This window comes from Bombina bombina, chromosome 1 (assembly GCF_027579735.1).
Source record: "Bombina bombina isolate aBomBom1 chromosome 1, aBomBom1.pri, whole genome shotgun sequence".
In the NCBI taxonomy this organism is placed as follows: Eukaryota; Metazoa; Chordata; class Amphibia; order Anura; family Bombinatoridae; genus Bombina; species Bombina bombina.
This window is the reverse complement of record NC_069499.1, coordinates 225,582,007-225,602,989: the sequence shown is the minus strand read 5'-3', so window position 1 is coordinate 225,602,989 and position 20,983 is coordinate 225,582,007.

Below are 20,983 nucleotides of genomic sequence, written 5' to 3'. Positions count from 1 at the left end.
CCTTTTTTTGTTTTCAGTTTGTTTGGATTTGAAAGCTTGCATTGTGTGGCTGTTTTAGGGTCTCAGGTATTGGAGAGGACCTTGACGTGGTACCTGAGCTTGTCCCATTTGGCCAGATGCGGTGACTAACCTTTCCAGTTTTGCTTTTAAATCTTAGCTGAGAGCTTGTAAGTGAGTGCTGGGTTTTATCTGTGTGTTATATATATATATATATATATATATATATATATATATATATGCACCCACACACATTATAGAGGTTTGTACCTTTTTTAAAATATTAATGTCAGTGGTCCACGGGATTCAAAATTGTGAGTTTAGTGGTCCCTGAGGGTCAAAAGGTTGGCGACCCCTGGACTAAAGCATTTTCACTTTTAAAAGGGCAGTCTACAACTTAGTCATCTTAAAATCTTACCTTAGATGAAGCTGCAAATAGACTCCTGCACCCTTGCTATATAACGCAGATCTATTTTTAAAAGGGTTATTTTATAATTAATATTGTTTTGGGCCACTTTGAAATGGCTGCCAAGCTCCACCCACTGATAGCATCTCGATCTGGACTTCATATGGTGGCCAATCATAAAAGACTTACTAGTTGGATTCAACAGATTGTCAATTGAGTGCCTAGATGCAGCCCAGATTGTGATGTTATCAGTGGGCGGAGCTTGACCACCATTTCAAAGTGTCCAGAAACAATATTCATTGTAAAATATTTTTTTTTACCATTCCTGCTGCATGATATAGAAATGGTTCAGGGGGACGTGTCCGAACAACGATCCTAAATAATAACCTCATGCATGATACTGACGCAGCTATAAAATATGATGCTTCAAGCCAACACCAAAAAGGATCTTATCAGGCACATATTACCCCTTTGTCACTACGAGCAAAACATTCTACAATGATTATCTTGATACCACTAGTTACGGACCCTATTATTACATACATCTGTTCAGGAAAATGTATAATGCCTGATGGAACACCTTTAAACAAAGATAATGCCAGCTTAATGACTATAACATCTAAAATAGAGCAGACCTGGGAGCGGACATTGCTTGAGATTCAGATAGTAGGGGACACTCTGCTAACCACAAACCACTAGATACCATACTCTCCCTCTAATACAACCACATCCTCTAGTGATAATGAGGATCTTGCTCTGCATACTATAACTTCTAACAATCCATCCACTATGCTGAGATCGCTGACTATCCCAGAAATTATATCAGATGGCACAAGCATGAGCTCTCCAGCTATACCACCATGGCCTGCTTAACTCACGCAATGCTATATGTGGACAATGGGACTTTTGTTGTATGAAACTTTCTACCCTAAAAATGTTTATATGTGCATATGGCTTTTGGCGGGGATGGTGTCTGAACAGAATTAATGTATATTAATCCTCTGGTGTGTAATTATATATCCTCACATGGAAACTACATATATTATAGCCTAGCAGATATTATTTTTTTAGTGTTAGAGATATACCACTACATTATCCCCATGTCATTATTTTCAAATTTCTTGCTCACTAGTTTAATACAGGGACTAGGAGATAGACGTACATTTTTCCCTTCTCTTTTAATATATAAGATAATTTAACCCACTCACCCTGAGAGATTGTTCTATTTTTCTGTTTATCAAGGCTCTATTACTAACAATGATGGCTTACTTGTTTAATTTTTACTTTGATCCTTACCTCGTGGTCAGCGGCCGAGGCCATGGGAGGTATATAACAACGTATCTTATATATAAAGCTCCATCATATAATTACTCATAAATCCGGATGCCTGTTGAATTATAGATAACCTATGGAAAGGTGAAAACTTTTCTTGGGTGTTTATACTTAAATATTTCAAAGTTAACTTTTGTTTCTCTATTTTTAAGTTAATGGAAGAAATCATTACAATCTGACACAGTGATGTTGGATTCCTTTACTGACCTTTAGATGGCGGTATTGTAAATTCGGATTATATAGTGGTGCTTAAAGCCGCATATGTTAGAGAAATAGGCTTTGGTCCCATTTATCAAGCTCCGAACGGGTACGATCGGGTTGATTGACACCCCCCTGCTGGCGGCCGATTGGCCGCGAGTCAGCAGGGGGCGGCGTTGAACCAACAGCTCCTGTGAGCTACTGGTGCAATGTTAAATGCAGAGAGTGTATTGCTCTCCGCATTTAGCGAGGTGTTGCGGACCTGATCCGCACTGTCAGATCAGGTCCGCAACACCTTTGATAAATAGGGGCCTTTGTCTTACCTTTAATTTTGAATCCCATGATATACAATGAGCATCACCCTTACTTAGATAAAAAAGGTGAATCTCCCAGGTGCAGTTTATATATTATTACTGAATGTAAGTCCAGTTTTGGCCTTTATTCCATATATTTCATTATTTTTTTATTATTTTGTATTACCTAAGTTTTACTAAGTTTGTTTGAATACAGATATGTCCTAAAAGTACTTCATTATAATATCATCCCTATTTCAACCTATCTATATTATTATTGTGGACCCAAGAGTGGTCTGGTTCAATGCTAATAGGGACAAACATAAGGACAATCTTATTAATAGTATCACCAAGGTTATTAGGCAGTATATGCAATATTGTACATATCCGTTATGCCTCTTGTCTTATCATTCTGTTTCTTTTTATTTTTCCATGCATGTATGTCCTCAATAAATAAATAAAAATAAAAAAAATGGTGCAGGAGCCTCCTTGCAGCTTAACTTAAGGTAAGACTTTCAAATGACTAAGGTGTAGCCATGCAACACACTTTGGATTATTAATGAATATATTTTATTTTAATGAGATTTTTTAGTGTATTGATCTGTGATTTGCGCAAGAGCTAAAATACTTTTTTATAGTTTGTGAAGGATTTTAGCATTTCCAGATGCAATCTTTTTTAAAGTGAATCTTAAATGAGTTGAATAAGAGATGATTTTCATTTGAGAGGTATATAATATTTATTGATAATATTACATTTTGATATATGTCACTTTGCAGTTATGTACCTTAAAGGAACATAAAAGTCAAAAGTTAAACTTTCACTGTTCAGGGCATTTATTTGAAGAGATTTTTCAGTTATCAAATTTACTTTATTGACTTTCCATCCTTTGTTGAAAAGAATACTTATACAGTAATGACATAATTGGTGATTGGTGACTACACACATACACTGTATGTTTTTTGTCATTGCCAACATAATAATGGTAATAAACCAAATCACAACTTCCAGGATTTGAAAATAACAACACTGAAAGGAAACTTCAGTTCCCAAAGGGAAAGGATGAATTTGAGAATGCAAATTCATAAGCCTGTTTCTTTCCGGTAGAACCTGAACCTGAACCATGGCTTTATGATCTCATATATGTGTCAAGGTCATGGCGATTTTAAGATCAGTATCTGTGCATATCATTCTTTAAAGTAGTGCTTATTATATCCAGTCATATGAAAATTGGTGTATACTGTCCCTTTAAGAGGTTGTCACTTTTTCCCCTTCTTTTACAATTTTCTTTTGTGTATATGTTAGGTTGGACTGTGTTATCAATGTTTTTTTCCTGGATTAATTCATTTACCTCTAAGATTGAATGGTTAGGAGATAGATGCTGCTCCACTGATTATGATGGAGAGTCACTTGCAACTCATATCTGATGTGTTGCAACATTGTGATTACTTTATTTTTCCCTGCAATATTAGTTTCATAAATAGTGTTATTGAAACTAGGCCATTGTATTCTATGGGCTCCATGTCTGAAGCAGCGTAAGCTGATCCGGAGCGTTTGGGCGGCAGGTTTGCAAATATGAACCTACTTCCCGCAATGTATCAATCAGTGGTCATTACACTCTGAGGTGGCAAAGAGAAATCACTAAGAACTTGCTTGCTCTCTGTGATTGATAGGCCCTTCTCTCAATTGGTCGCAGGAGTGAAGGGGCGAGCATTACACACTCATCTTAGTGTGTAATGATGCATATGGCGGGCGGACAGCTTCTCAAGTTGAGAAGCTTATCTGCGCTATTTAATAAATGGGGCCCTAAGTATTTTATGCAGTTCTCGCGGTTTTATTTTGCCAGCATAAGCTGTCAGCTTGTGTCATGTTTCTGTCATGATTTCACTTTATTCCACCATATAGCATGCTATACCTTTAACACAAGGTTAATCTACACTGCATATGCTATACCTGTAAGGCAAGGTTTAACATTAATTAGGCACCTGTATAAATTACCAGCACTACCTTGTTCTGATTCTGATAATTTTCACAGGAATTGTTCATGTTATAAAGGTACAACTTTTTCTTCCTCATTGTGTGTAAAGCCTGCTCCGTTTTAAGCTCCTCCCACTGCTGTGGCATCACACACCAGCATGGCTGCAAACAGAGTTTGATTTTAAACAGAGGTCTACAGTTTCATTCAGACTTCTTGGATTGTTGCAGGAGAGAATTACAAGGATTTCATCATTGCTTGCAAGTACTTTTCTGTGCTCAAAACTTACAAGGATTCAAGCCTCTCACAGTATTACTAAGCCCAGAAAAATGGACCCAGCAGAATTAATTAACCATTGCAACGCCCTCACACAGTGGGTTGAATCTTTGACTAAATGGTTAACTGCTTTACAGCAGGAAAATATTTCAGTGGCGTCACTAGGGTTGGTGTCACCCGGTGCGGTAAGTTATGGTGTCACCCCCCCCCCAGAAAGCAGACACGCACAAAAACACAGGCAAACACACATACAAACACTCAGACACACTTAAAACATACTCAGATGCATACACAAACACTCGGAAACACACTCAGACACACACACAAAAACACACACACAAAAACACTGAGACACACACACACACAAAAACACACACACAAAAACACTGAGACACACACACACAAAAACTCAGACACACACATACAAAATATGTAAACTGCACTGCATTAATTATAAAGCTCATGCCTAGAGCTGCTCCCTGGCTCAGCAGAGCATCAAATGAAAGATAAACAGAGCACTCTAAAATAAACCACTGAAGAAAAGTTTTAGGTGCAAACTATGAAAATTCTGCTCTCTGACTCTGTTCCAAGTCTGTCAGTGCACAGCCCCGGGCCGCGTGCCTACCGCTTCTTATGGCCAATCACCTCTGCACTCTGCCCACCCCCAGACCCCCGCCCGCCCTCCTACCTGTTCAGTGTGCACTTAGTGTACCGTAACCGTAATGGTCTGGTGGGCATCATACATGGCTCCTTCACTTTAAAGACAGTGTCAAACAGTCATGCGGTCAGGTGCCAGGTATCCCCTCATGATTTGCCAGTTCCCGTTTAGAGAGACAGCACAGCAGTGAGTGACTCCACTGCTCCACATGTCACTGAGCAGTGAGCACAGATAGGCAGGCAGGTTTAGGCTAGCAGCACAACTTTGCAAGCCCCACAGCATGCCCACAACATTCATAGCGAAATTGGGCAGGGGAGAAGCAAAGTACAAACAAGCAAAAGCAGCCAGGAAATCTATTTGTTGAAATTGCAGCACTGGCTCAAGGGGTAAAAAAATTGTGTGTCTACATCTTCCCCAGTCCCACCAATGTTCACAAATGTCAGCCCCTCTAATAAAAAAAAGCTATGCATCTCAACATTGTATTTCTTTGAATTTCAATAAAATTAAAAAAAAAAAAAAAAAAAAAATTTTTTTTTTTTTTTTTTTTTTTTTGGTGTCACCCCCTGGTGGGTGTCACCCGGGTGCGGCCCGCCCCCCCCGCCCCCCCCTAGTGACGCCACTGAAATATTTCACTCAAGTCTTACATATATGATTAATTAGATTATATTAGACAAATTGATGTTCAACCTGAATCACAAGTTATTCCCCCTGAAAAATTTTCTGGAGAATTTAAAAATGCCTGTTTGTTACTCTTTACTTTAAAACCCAAGACCTATCCCTCAGCGTGCATTAGAGTATTAACCACCATATCATATCTCAGAGGAGAGCCTCGCACCTGGGCTAACACTTACTTTGAGTTAAATGATCCCATTCTTCATTCTTTAGATGATTTTTTAAAGCCATGGCATAACTTTATGAGGACCCACATAAACAGTTAACAGCTGAAACAGCTATGCACTCCCTTAAACAAAACAAAAGACCAGTAGAGGACTATGTCACAGATTTTAAAAAATGGTCCAAGGATACTGTCTGGAATGACCTCTCTCTAAGGAATCATTTGAGTTTAGGCCTCTCTGAGTCATTGAAAGATGAACTAGCAAGGGTAGATATACCAGATACACTTAATGAGCTAGTTTGTCTTAGTATTACTCTTGATAGGACAATAAGAGAGAGACGGCAGGAGAAAAACATAACAGAATATCCCACAAAAAAAAATGCTTACATCTTATAACATGCCTACAAATGTTAGAACTAATACCAAAACTTCCTCTGAGCCAATGGACATTGGATTCATCAGGGGACCTCTCAGCCAACAAGAAAAACTCAGGAGACGTACAAATAACCTATGCATGTACTGTGCCGCTTCTGAACATGTTGTGAAAGACTGCCCCCTATTGTTACGACAGAAAAAGGATAAGATTATAAAAACTTTGAACTGTCTTAATATTCACAGTAGGAATACCTCTCATTGTTCCCTTAAAATTATTTTACAGTGGGAGGACCTACAACTGAATTCTCAAGCGATCATTGATTCTGGTGCCAGCATTAACTATATTGATAATGATTATACAATTATCAATAAAATACCATTAATCAAAAAAACTTGTCCAGTGTCTTTAAGAGTCATAGCTGGTAAAGAGATTTCTTCTGGTCCCATTTGTATCATACTATTCCACTTCAAGTCACCACTTCAGAACACCACACTGAGTTCATATCATTCGATGTTATACCTTCTCCTATGTATCCAGTAATTTTAGGAATTGCTTGGCTAAAATTTCATAATCCTAATATTAATTGGTCCACATCTCATATTCAACTTAACTCTGATTACGGCAAAAACACTTGTTATCCACCTTTTCATATACTTCAGTCAATAGTAAATACCATACCACAAGAATATTCTGACTTCTCTGATGTCTTTGACAAAAAAGAGTCATGGAGCTTGAGGCCCTGTGTTTCTGGCGATCCTGCAGTCTAAAGACCGCTGCTCCAAAACCCTGTCTGCCTGCTCTGAGCAGGCGGACAGACATCACCGGAATTGATTGACACCCCCTGCTGGCAGCTGATTGGCCGCGAGTCTGCAGGGGGTGGCGTTGCACAAGCAGCTCACAAGAACTGCTGGTGCAATGCTGAATACAGAGAGCGTATTGCTCTCCGCATTCAGCGATGTCTGTCGGACCTGATCCGCACTGTCGGATCAGGTCTGACAGACATTTGGTAGATTGGCCTCAGAAAATCTTCCACCGCACAGGAAGTATGATTGTCCCATAGAACTCTTAGAGGGTTCAGACATTCCTTGTGGTCATGTATTTCCATTATCACAGCCTGAACTAGAACACTTAAAAGGTTACATTGAAGACAATTTGAAAAAGGGTTTTATAAGACCTTCAACCTCTCCGGCTGGAGCAGGGATATTTTTTATCCATAACAAGGACAATAGCCTTAGACCCATAGTGGATTATAGGGAATTAAATAAAAGAACAAAAAAGAATAGTTACCCACTTCCTCTTGTACCTGAACTAATAGAAAGGCTCCAAGGGCTGTTTATTTTACTAAATTAGATCTAAGAGGGGCTTTCAATTTGATCCTAATAAAATCTGGACATATATGGCTCACTGCTTTTCATACTCGATACGGATTATACGAGTATACAGTGATGCCATTTGGCCTATGTAACGCCCCCGCCACATTTCAATATCTCATTAATGATATTTTTAAAGATCTTTGGATGTATTTTTAGTGATATATCGAGATGATATATTGATTTATTAAAAAACTTTGTCTGAACACATCAAACATGTGCGAACCGTACTTGTAAGACTTAGAGAAAATTCTTTATATGCAAAACCAGAAAAGTGTATTTTTAACTCTAAAGAAATTACCTTTCTAGGTTATGTAATTACTCCTAATGGTATTAACATGGAGGCCACTAAGATACAAGCTATACAGGATTGGCCAACACCCAATACTAAAAAACAAGATCAAAGATTTTTAGGATTTGCTAACTTTTACAGGAAATTAAAAAAAAAAGTTTGCTCAAGTAACCAAACCCCTCACAAATCTCACTAAATCTACAGTTAAATTTCATTGGACAAGTGAAACTCAAACAGTGTTTGATTTTCTAAAATGTAAATTCACTACAGTACCTATTTTACATTTCCCAAATCCACACTTACAATATGTCTTAGAAGTTGATGCTTCCGATTTTGCAGTTGGAGCAGTCATATCGCAAAGAGAATCATTAAAACACCCATTACATCCAGTGGCATTTTATTCACGAATGATGTCAACTGCTGAACAAAACTATGCTATTGGTGAGAAAGAGCTCTTAGCCATTAAGAGTGCTTTAGAACATTCGAGGCACTTCCTCGAGGGAACTTCTATTCCCATACTGATATTTACTGATCATAGAAACTTACAATATTTAAAAACAAATTGTACTTTAACCTCTAGACAGGTACGTTGGAACCTATATTTTTCAAGGTTCAACTACCTTATTACTTAGCGTCCGGCGAACAAAAATGGAAAGGCTGACGCTCTTCTAGAATGAATGATAAGCCTCAATTTCCAAAACATGTAACCCCTGTAATTCCTCCACAACATTTTATTGGTCTCACAATCGAAAAACAAAATCAATTCTTACATTGTCAGTAAAATGATGACACAAAAGCCTCTATCAAGGTCTCACAAGAGCTGCTGGTGCAACCCCGCCCCCTGCAGGGGGGTGTCAATCAACCTGATCGTACTCAATCAACCTGATCGTCTTTGTGACCGCTGCTTCATAACTGCTGTTTCTGGCCAGCCTGCAGGCTTGCCAGAAACACGGGGCATCAAGCTCCATTTGGAGCTTGATAAATATGTCCCAAAACCTCTCCAACGTCTTCAACTAAAGGAAGATGGTTAATATTATCATCTTAACCAAATATACGTACCTCCTAATTTAAGGACTATGGTTTTGCAAACCATGCATGATAACTCCATTGCAGGACATCCAGGAATTCATAAGTCAATGGATCTCATCTCTAGAAATTTCTGGTGGCCAACTGTACTTAAAGATGTCATTAACTACATTCACTCATGTAAAATTTGTACGATCTCAAAGAAAGATAGGAAATGTCCCTATGGTTATCTAATCTCATTACCCACACTCGAAAAACCTTGGACTGACATAGCGTTGGATTTTATAGTAGAACTTTTGAAATCCCGTAATAACAACACCATAATAGTGGTGGTAGACCTTTTCAGTAAAATGGTTCATTTTATACCATATCGTAAATTGCCTACAGCCTCTGAAACTGTTCAAATGTTGTTTTCACACGTCTTCAAACTCCATGGAATGCCAAAATCCATAACAACAGATCAGGGTACTCAATTTACCAGTAGGTTTTGGGTAGAACTCTGCAAGACCCTTGGCATAAAATGTAGATTAAGCACATCATTTCATCCACAAACAAATGAACAAACCAAGAGGACCAATCAGTGGTTAAAACAGTTTTTGAGATGTTTCTGCAACTCCAGACAAGATAATTGGACCACTCTTCTCCCTAATGCTGAAGTCGTTTACAACAATACAATACACAGTTCCACAAAATTTTCTCCCTTCTATATTAACTATGGGTTTCATCCTACTTTTCATATGGATATGTTTATTGATAGTGTGTGTCCTATAGTTAACGATTTAGTAAACTCTATCTCAGAAACCTTTTTACATGTCTGTGAAAATATCAAAAATATCAAATCAGCAAAAGAACATCAAAAATATTAATATTAATACTTCACCCAAATCTTACTGGATTTCAATAGATTTAAGATGACTTTCAAGTTAAGTTATTTAGCCCACAAATGATTCTATATAACTTCTATTGAAAACACCAGAAATAGTATATATTATTATTAATGCAAACAGCCAATTTATGTGACTAGCTAAGACTACACAGGACTATGGATATAAGCATAAAATATAAAGTGTGCCCTTTTAAAATTACTAACTGTAATCTAACTATAGCCTTTGATTTAAAATATTAAATATACTTAACAGTTTCTTATACTTTACCCAAATAACCAAATTAATGTTTCAAGTTTTCTCCGATAAATCCAATTTCACCTCATAAATTAAAAGAGATTAAAAGAGGTAAATTTTTGCAAAATGGATGAAAGTTAGGCCCAGATTTGCACGTCAGAGACTGGATTTCAAGGCAACAGTTTGTCATTCAAAAACTCAGCAGCAGTCCTTTTTCTTTCTCTTGCCTGAGGTTATATATATCACGCAATATAACCCCACCTATTTTTATTCTAATTATTGGTGATAAATTCGATAGGCCCTCAATGGAGCTGTCTTTCCATTGGCCCTCTGAGCTTGTCTATCTCATTGGTTCATTTGGATTTGCATGTGTTCTAGTAGTCAATCCATTTGGCTCTCATACCATTTTTAATCCCCTAGGGGGCAGCAGACAATCAAAAATGCAGTCTCCATCAAAAATTGCTGCAGTTCAATTATTTAACCTATAAAATGTTTATTTTATTTACTATAATTTTCAGTATTAATAAACTTATCTGGCCAACATCTATGGGACCATATAGTATCATTCCCTCTGATTATTTTAATATTAAATATTATTATACTTCTAGTAATCATATTAATAAGCTGCTCACTGCTAACCATTCTTCTTCACAGAATCATAGCATTCAACATCCTGGCATTGTATTGTATCTTAAATGAATACAGTATATTTCACGTTTCTAATAATTTTGAATGCATGAAAAAACAGATGTAGGTCTGAAATGAAAGAAATAATGTTGTTAAAATGTCAAACATGTATACATATATTAATGCAGCAGACATTTATCCAATATAGTATAATTTCGATCAATACATATATATCATACACACATATATACATATACTGTATGTATATATATATATATATATATACATACACATACATGGTGTCACTATAACCTCATATGAAGACTTAGTCACAGCATTCCCAAATGTCTGTAGGTAACTTGAGTTTAGACATCTAAAAAAAAATAAAAGAATAGGTTATTAATTTTGAAATAGATTGGACATTTTAAAATGACTGTATAGTTAATTGTTCAATACAGCAGACATTTATCCAATATAGTATCAGTTTCAGATCAATACACACACACACACACACACACATATATATATACAGTATATATATCTATCTATATCTATATCTATATCTATATATATATATATATATGTATATATATACTGTATATATATATATATATATATATATATATATATATATATATATATATATATATATATATATATATATATATATATATATATATATATATATATATATATATATATATATGAAAAAGAAATATCTCACAGCACCATTATTTGTATAAGCCTAAGTAATCAACCTTGATCTGCAATTTAAATATGTAGCCAGTCAGGGGTGCTGGACAGTAGTGCCATATTAGATTAAAACCATAAGAAAAAGTGGTTAAAAAACCACAAAGTCTACTATAGCCTGCACTGATTAATAAAAGGCAAATTGTGAAAACTCCAGAAATTAGGAACAGATGGACACAGTGAAAAAATCACACTGATGCAGTAACCTGTGCTAAGTCACACCATTTATTAATTACCGCTAAATTCAAAGATGCAAATCCCCAAACAAAATAAAATAAAATAATAATAAACACATAGATAAAGTAGTAACCACAGATACTAATGTGTCGACACTGATTAACTTGTCATATGACCACTATTTTATACCATCCCGGGAGGTAAATGGAAATAATAATGTCCAAAGAATTTATTTAAATGCACTAATGAAATTCCTGAAGTGCACGTAATTCTTATTATTATAGGACATCTACTTAAAGTCCTCCTTGGATGATAGTGCTTAAATTGACAGAGTGAAACCTTATACAATAAGAGGGAGCTGCTAGAGTTGTATAACCCCTGTAAATACTAAACTTCATATAGCGTCCAGCATAAGATAGAACAGTCTTGTTGTCATAAATATATGAATCGGTTTTCCCAGGACGCTAGGGTGGCTAATGCAGCAACTTCCAGAAGTCAAAAAGAAGGCAAACGGATATCTGTATCAGGGATAATTCCTTTCTCACCTGACCCATCCTTAGACGGTCAGCACATTGCCTTTAAGCTCTTCACGCTGTTAGATCCGGCTTTTTTCCGCTGCAGATAGAAATGAATGTTTGCACTCACCCTAGCACTCATGCAAGGTCCGTACTCGGCTGTTGTACAGGGGTTAACAGTCTCTACCTCTATATTGCTCCTCAGACAGTTGTCATCCGGCAGATCAATTGAAGGGGTTCAGCTGCTACCCCAGTGTTTCTGCTGGGGTAGCAGCTGAACCCCTTCGTTTGACTGGCCGGATGACAACTGTCTGAGGAGCAAACATTAATTTCTATCTGCAGCGGAAAAAAGCCGGATCTAACAGCGTGAAGAGCCTAAAGGCAGTGTGCGGACCGTCTAAGGATGGGTCAGGTGAGAAAGGAATTATCCCTGATACAGCTATCCATTTTCCTTCTTTAAATTGTCTTTCTGGAAGTTGCTGCATTAGCCATCCTAGCGTCCTAGGAAAACCGATTCATATATTTATGACAACAAGACTGTTCTATCTTATGCTGGACGCTATATGAAGTTTAATATTTACAGGGGTTATACAACTCTAGCAGCTCCCTCTTATTGTATAAAGTTTCCCTCTGTCAATTTAAGCACTATCATCCAAGGAGGACTTTAAGCAGATGTCCTTTAATAATATGAATTACGTGCACTTCAGGAAATTCATTAGTGCATTTAAATAAATTCTTTGGACATTATTATTTCCATTTACCTCCTGGGATGGTATAAAATAGTGGTCATATGACAAGTTAATCAGTGTCGACACATTAGTATCTGTGGTTACTACTTTATCCATGTGTTTATTATTATTTTATTTTATTTTGTTTGGGGATTTGCATCTTTGAATTTAGCGGTAATTAATAAATGGTGTGACTTAGCACAGGTTACTGTATCAGTGTGATTTTTTCACTGTGTCCATCTGTTCCTAATTTCTGGAGTTTTCACAATTTGCCTTTTATTAATCAGTGCAGGCTATAGTAGACTTTGTGGTTTTTTAACCACTTTTTCTTATGGTTTATATATATATATATATATATATATATATATATATATATATATATATATATATATATATATATATATATATATACTGTATATATGTTTTTAATATGATATGTGTATTTTAAATTATTATGAAGATTTAGGCACAGCATTCCCAAATGTCTGTAGGTAAACATGAGTTCAGCTGTCTTATGTGTATTTAGTTGGCTCAGGGGCAATTAACAGGTTTGTGCTAATTACTATATTCCTGGCTTTAGTGATACACATCTTCCACCAAAACTATTTTTATAGACATTTAGGCTCCCTCTGTATTGAGCAGTGGGGGGTTCTGTAAATCTATTATCCATTTTGGGCGGGAAACTCCATACATGGACATATCAAGTCTGATTAATTCCCCTTTTAAAATGAAATCATCATTAATGCCAAATTGGTATTTTACTTCTATGAAATAAATTGGTTTCATCCATAAGCACTAAGTTTCCTCACTTATCAGCCGGCTTGATTATCAGGTTTGTTGCCCTTGATAATTCATTGAGGGCCCTTCATTCACTTTTTGTCAAATTGTCCACTGTCACAGCGTCAGTTTGCATAATTTATATTTCCTTTTCAGTAGCTTTCACAAACAGATTGACAGCTGGTACCTGAAACCAAATTGGCATTAATGATGATTTCATTTTAAAAGGGGAATTAATCAGACTTGATATTTTAGTCTCAGAGTCCTGTTCTATTCCTTCACTTAATAGTGCTTCTAAGACAGTTAATGTCTCTCTGTCCTCTTTATCTAGACCCCTACTCCCTTCATCAGTTCTACCCATTATCTGAGAAAGTATCTAGTGAATAGATAGAGGTCTTTAATGACCTCAAACTTATCCATCTGTTTCACTGGACAATATGACAAACCTCTTTTTACGAGTGAAACATGTGCCTGGTTTAAGCTAAAAGAAGAAAGGTTGACTATCTGTAATTCTTCATCTGCATGTTCACCTAATATCCCCTGGGAAATCTCCTCCTTGACTTCCCCCTGGGTATAAATCTGTCCTGCATCTGATATGTCTGTCTCCCTCCTTGTTGTCTCGTGGGGTTCCTCCTCTCTTCTGAGGATGAATTTGCTCTGTCTGTTCCTCTTTCTACCCCCTCGTCTCCTCCTGCATCTTCTGTATCCCCCTTCTGAAAATTTGTATTCTGAGCTCTATTTATCCCTTCTCTTTCTGATTTGGAAGCATCAGTCCCTGAGTCATATAACCCTCTCTGTGATCTTTACATATATACTTTTTGTTGTTTGTAATCATCCTGGTCTCTATGTAATTTACTAATTTTTCGGGTTTTTATTTCTGCCTGTAACCTAGATATGATGGTTTTTGTTTCATCATTCAGTTTACTGAAGTTGGTATCACTTTCAAACCCATTTACATCTTGTAGGGTTTTGTCAATATCCTCCTTCAATTTTTCTAATTTGTTGCCATTCCTTTTGATTAACATCCCCTTTAAATCTAAGGCACAGTTTTTCATTCCATTCACCTAAAAATGTTTGAAGTAGACATGTACGTTTTGTTTCGTTCAAAATCGAAATTCGAATGAATTCGCCAAATTCTGAGATTCAAATCGATTTGAATTACCGAATTACCCTAGCAACGAAACTAAACTAATCCAAATGCATTTGTAACAAATAAATCCGTATTAGTTCGGATTTATTTGTTACATTCAAATGGCCATGGACTAATCACAATTCAGTATAAAAATTAAATTTAGTGAGATTTAGTAAAATAGAACAGTGAAATAATTCTGTTTGTGTAACTTGAAACCATCTGAATCAACCTAACACATACCGAATTTCCCAAATTTACAAATCCGAAACAAATACATCCGAATTTATTCAAATCTGAATGAATCCAGAACAAATAAATTCAAATGTATCCAAATTTGAATCGTTTTGAAACTAAATTTGCAAAAATCTGAATCGATCCGAAACAAACCAAAAAATTTTTTCCGCTGTGCACATATCTAATACTATCAACCTCCTCGTTCTCCTTTGTACTAGGGCCCAGATCTAAATGGAGTCCCCTAGGTAGCATCTCATTGTTAATGTAATTAGTAAGACAAGAGTTCTCAGCTCTAATTTTAATCTGTCTAGTGAGATTATTTCTATATTTCTTAAAGACAGAGAAAACATTTTGTTCTTCTACATCAGTATTTTCAGAACGACTAGTTTTATTTAGAGATTATTTTAGTTCAGCTTCCCACTGTGCGTCAGAAAATTCATATGCCATTTCAAATCTTCACGTAGGGACCCACACAACACACCCAAAAGGCAAATATAACAATCCAACTATAACTATTTTATCCTACTATCCCCTAGAAAGAGAGGTATATGTAATCCTCCTTTTTTCTCTAAAAAATAAGTTAAAATATTAGGATGGGAAGAGGATTAAAGGGACATGAAACCCAAATTTTTTCTTTCATAATTTAGAAAGAGCATGCAATTTTTAACAACTTTGCAAATTTTTTCTATGATCTAATTTGCTTAATTCTCTTGATATACTTTGCTGAAAAGCATATCTAGATAGGCTCAGTAGCTTCTGATTGGTTGCTGCACACAGATGTCTTGTGTGATTGACTCACAAATGTGCATTGCTATTTCTTCAACAAAGGATAGCTAAATAATGAAGAAAATTAGATAATAGTAAAGTAAATTTGAATGCTGTTTAAAACTGTATTCTCTACTTGAATCATGAAAGAAAAATTTTGGGGTTAGTGTCTCTTTAATCTTCAAAAGTTAATCCATAAGATACAATACGGATATTAATTATTAGTTAATGTTATACACATATCATCTAAGTTACTTGGTGCAGACCCTTAAAAAATGAATTATTTAGAAGAAAAAAGAGAGAAGTACACGAAAGGAAAATAATCAAATCCTTTCTTAAAGTAAGGGAATACAGCATTCATTAAATTTTGAAACAAAGTATCCGTTTATTCTCATTTAATTAATTGCCACTCAGGTATGGATTACACGTGAAGCAAATCAATGCATAAACATACGTGAATTAAACTGTAATACCTTAACATATTCATTCATCACATTTCAAATACATATTCATTATTTATCCCTTTAAGACCTTTTGCACATAACTTTAGGCATGAATCAGACAGTCCATCTTAAAGATACAAATTACCATAACAGCTTGTTATTACATACATATATACATGCATTCATACATACATTCATACATACATACACACACACACATTTACACACAGCTGTGATAGCTCTCATGTGAAGGTGCTAAGGAGGGACACCCTTGATGTTGTTTGTCTTGAAGAAGGCTTCTGTGAAAGTCAAAACGTTGGCTATGAAGATTTGTTGTTATTTGAAATAAATACCTTCCTTTTGCAAATTCAAAAATCCTGAGAGTGCCCTTCACTTAATAAGAATTGCTTTATATGTTCCTTAAGGACTGCACCCAGGTGTGTGTTAGAGAACCATGGTTGCAGTGTTGGAACATCTGATATATATATATATATATATATATATATATATATATATATATATATATATATATATATATATATATACACACACACACACACATGGCTGCTAAAGTTAGATTTTCCACAATACTTTCATAAGCAGACCAGCAAGCCCTAATATATATTTACTCTTGAGATATAAAGGTATAGATGACATAGCTATAGCGTTATTGGGAAATCCTGAGAAGGCAGACAATAAATGAAGAGCTCTGCCACAGACATATTTATGGGAGCACAGGAATTGTTTTAGCCTTTGTAGAGACTACACGTACAGTCAGGAGCCAATGAGCACGCTAAAGCCGCCAATAAGATCTATAGCTAAGTTTGTTCTGAAGGCAGCTGGGCCCACCTGAGGGGGGGAGGGACCTCCAGGCCCGTTCACAATCGCGAACTCTGCATCCCCAGTGGTTACACCCCTGTTGACACCTAGGTAGGTGTCTGAAGCACTACATGGCAGGAAATAATGCTGTAATCTAGTGTTCTTGCAAATGGATAACATTCTTCAAAACTGCTGCCATGTAGTGTTCCAGACACGTACAGGATCCTAAGCATATATCCCTGTTTTTTAACAAAAGATACCAGGAGAACAAAGAAAATGTGATAATATATGTACATTCAATTTTTTTTTTTTAATTACATGCTCTATCTGAATCATGAAATAAAATTGGGTTTCATGTCCCTTTAAAATGCTATTTTTCCAATGTAAATGCACCAGCAGATGGGAAAAAAGTATTTATTTTGGAAGAGAACATAGTGAGGTGTTAAATGCAATATCTCTGTAATAGAAAACCAGTGTTTCATTTCATTTTCATTAATATACCATCCTTTAAAAGCTGGTAGTGTGGCCCTATGCAAATCTGATTATAAATGTGATAGTGTAGAATTTCATGATATATAGGCTCTGAGTTTTTCATGTGACATCATAATTAATGATGTTAGGCAGTGAAAAAATATCAATAAGTCAGATGTTTCACAGTAGCTGGAACTTTACAGAATAATAAAATTGACTTCATTGAACAAGGAGCAATCAGCAAACAGAATATATATCTCGCTGTGTATTTCTCATTATGAAATTCCATTAAATATTTTAGACAACCAGATAAATGAAGAAAATATTTCTTACAGTGTGTACAACTCATCAGAAGCATGAAATTATCTGAGCTTTGTGTTGTTATTTGCAGAAACGGTTTGTGCTTACATTATTTAGCCTGAAATGCTATCTTGTTCCTTGTGTCTACTCATCAAGTTAAGTGTCCTCCGCACAGAGAGATAGATATCTCTAGATAAAAATGACTTAAAGCCGCAATCATGTGTAGTTGCCAGGAATTTAAGTAGCTAACTGGCCAGTGAGGCACCACTGCCAACATTCTTGGACTTGGCTTTTTTGAAATTAATTGCTATAAATTAATGTGAAGTATCTGAATAAGTGATTAGGTGTCAAATATATTTCCTAAGTTATTTCTTTTCTAGAACCTAAAACACAGTGCTAAACGGTTAAACCTTTGCTGCTCTCCTGATTTTTGTTTAACTAGCAGATAAGGGTTAACGGGACTTTCTAATTTACTTCTGCCATAACATTTACTTTGCTACCTTGGTATTCTTTGCTGAAAAGTGTACCTAGAAAGGCTCAAGAGGAAGTGTCTTGAGCACTATATAACAACAGTGTTTTGCACCAATAATTGTAACAATGTTCTACATTGTTGTAAAAGCTGCCATTATCTCCCAGTGCTACAGAATTTGGCAGCGCTATACAAATAAATGATAATAATAATAATAATAATGTTTTTGCTTAACATTCTGTAACATTTTTAAAAACATTCGGCTAGAGTTTTGCATCATGAGCAGCTCGATGCTAACTTGCATGTTATTGTCATCGCTCACCTCCCTATAACGCTGCTATTACAGGTTTGCAAAAACCCGGCGCTAGCAGGCAATAACACAGCGTTGAACAAAGTTGAGCTCCATACCGCACTCAAATACCAGTGCTGATGTGAGCTGGTTTTACGCGCTCGTGCACGATTTCTCCATAGACATCTACCTACACTTATTAACCCCTAATCTGCCGTCCGAACATCGCCGCAACCTACATAAAACCTATTGACCCCTAATCTGCCGCCTGAACATCGCCGCCACCTACATTACACTTATTAACCTCTAATCTGGCGCCCCCGACATCGCCGCTACCTACCTACGCTTATTAACCCCTAATCTGCTGCCCCCGACATCGCTGACACCTACCTACACTTATTAACCCCTAATATGCTGCCCCAATGTCGTCGCTACCTACATTACACTTATTAACCCCTAATCTGCCGCCCTTAACATTGCCGCCACCTACATTACACTTATTAACCCCTAATCTGCCGCCCCCAACGTCGCCGCTACTATACTAAAGTTATTAACCCCTAAGCCTAACCCTGTCTTACCCTAACCCTAACCCCCACTGACTTTAATATAATTAAAATAAATCTAAATAAAAATTACTATCATTAACTAAATAATTCCTATTCAAAACTAAATACTTACCTGTAAAATAAACCCTAAGCTAGCTACAATATAACTAATAGTTACTTGTATCTAGCTTGGGTTTTATTTTTATTTCACAGCTAAGTTTGTATTTATTTTAACTAGGTAGAATAGTTAGTAAATAGTTATTAACTATTTACTAACTACCTAGCTAAAATAAATACAAATTTACCTGTAAAATAAAACCTAACCTGAGTTACACTAACACCTAACCTTACACTACAATTAAATAAATTACATTAATTAAATACAATTAACTAAATTACAAAAAAAGCAAACACTAAATTACACAAAATAAAAAAAGAATTGATCAAATATTTAAACTAATTACTCCTAATCTAATACCCCAATCAAAATAAAAAAGCCCCCCCAAAATAAAAAAACCCTAGCCTACTATATACTACCTTAAAAGGGCCTTTTGCAAGGCATTGCCCCAAAGAAATCAGCTCTTTTACCTGTAAAAAAATAATACAAACAACCCCCCAACAGTAAAACCCACCACCCACACAAACAAACCCCCCAAATAAAATCCTGTCTAAAAAAACTATGCTCCCTATTGCCCTGAAAAGGGCATTTGTATGGGCATTGCCCTTAAAAGGGCATTTAACTATTTTTCTGCCCAAACCCTAAGCTAAAAATAAAACCCACCCAATAAACCCTTAAAAAAACCTAACACTAAACACCGAAGATCCACTTACAGTTTTTGAAGAAAGGACATCCATCCTCAGCGAAGCTGGGAAAAGTCTTCATCCAAGCAGCAAGAAGTCCTCAATGAAGCCGGGAGAAATCTTCATCCAAGCGGCAAGAAGTGGTCCTCCAGACGGGCAGACGTCTTCATCCAGACGGCATCTTCTATCTTCATCCTTCCGACGCGGAGCGGCTCCATCTTCAAGACATCCGGCGCAGAGCATCCTCTTCATACGGTCCCAGCCGTACACTGAAGGTTCCTTTAAATGACGTCATCCTAGATGTTGTCCCTTGAATTCCGATTGGCTGATAGAATTCTATCAGCCAATCGGAATTTGAGGTGAAAAAATCCTATTGGCTGATGCAATCAGCCAATAGGATTGAGTTTCAATCCTATTGGCTGATCCAATCAGCCAATAGGATTGAGCTTGCATTCTATTGGCTGTTCCAATCAGTTAACTAAATGGATGAAGACTTCTGACAGTCTGGAGGACCACTTTTTGTCGCTTGGATGAAGACTTCTCCTGGCTTTGTTGAGGACTTCTTGCCGCTTGGATGAAGACTTCTCCCGGATTCGTTGAGGATGGATGTCCGGTCTTCAAAAACTGTAAGTGGATCTTCAGGGGTTAGTGTTAGGTTTTTTTAAGGGTTTATTGGGTGGGTTTTATTTTTAGCTTAGGGTTTGGGCAGAAAAAGAGCTAAATGTCCTTTTAAGGGCAATGCCCATCCAAATGCCCTTTTTTTAGCAGATTAGGGGTTAATAATATTTAACTAGTGTTTGCGATGTGAAAGTGCAGCGGTTTAGTGGTTAATATGTTTATTATAGTGGCGGCGATGTCCGAAGCGGCAGATTAGGGGTTAATAATTTTATTTTAGTGTTTGCGATGCGGGAGGGCCTCGGTTTAGGGGTTAATAGGTCATTTATGGGTGTTAGTGTACTTTTTAGCACTTTAGTTATGAGTTTTATGT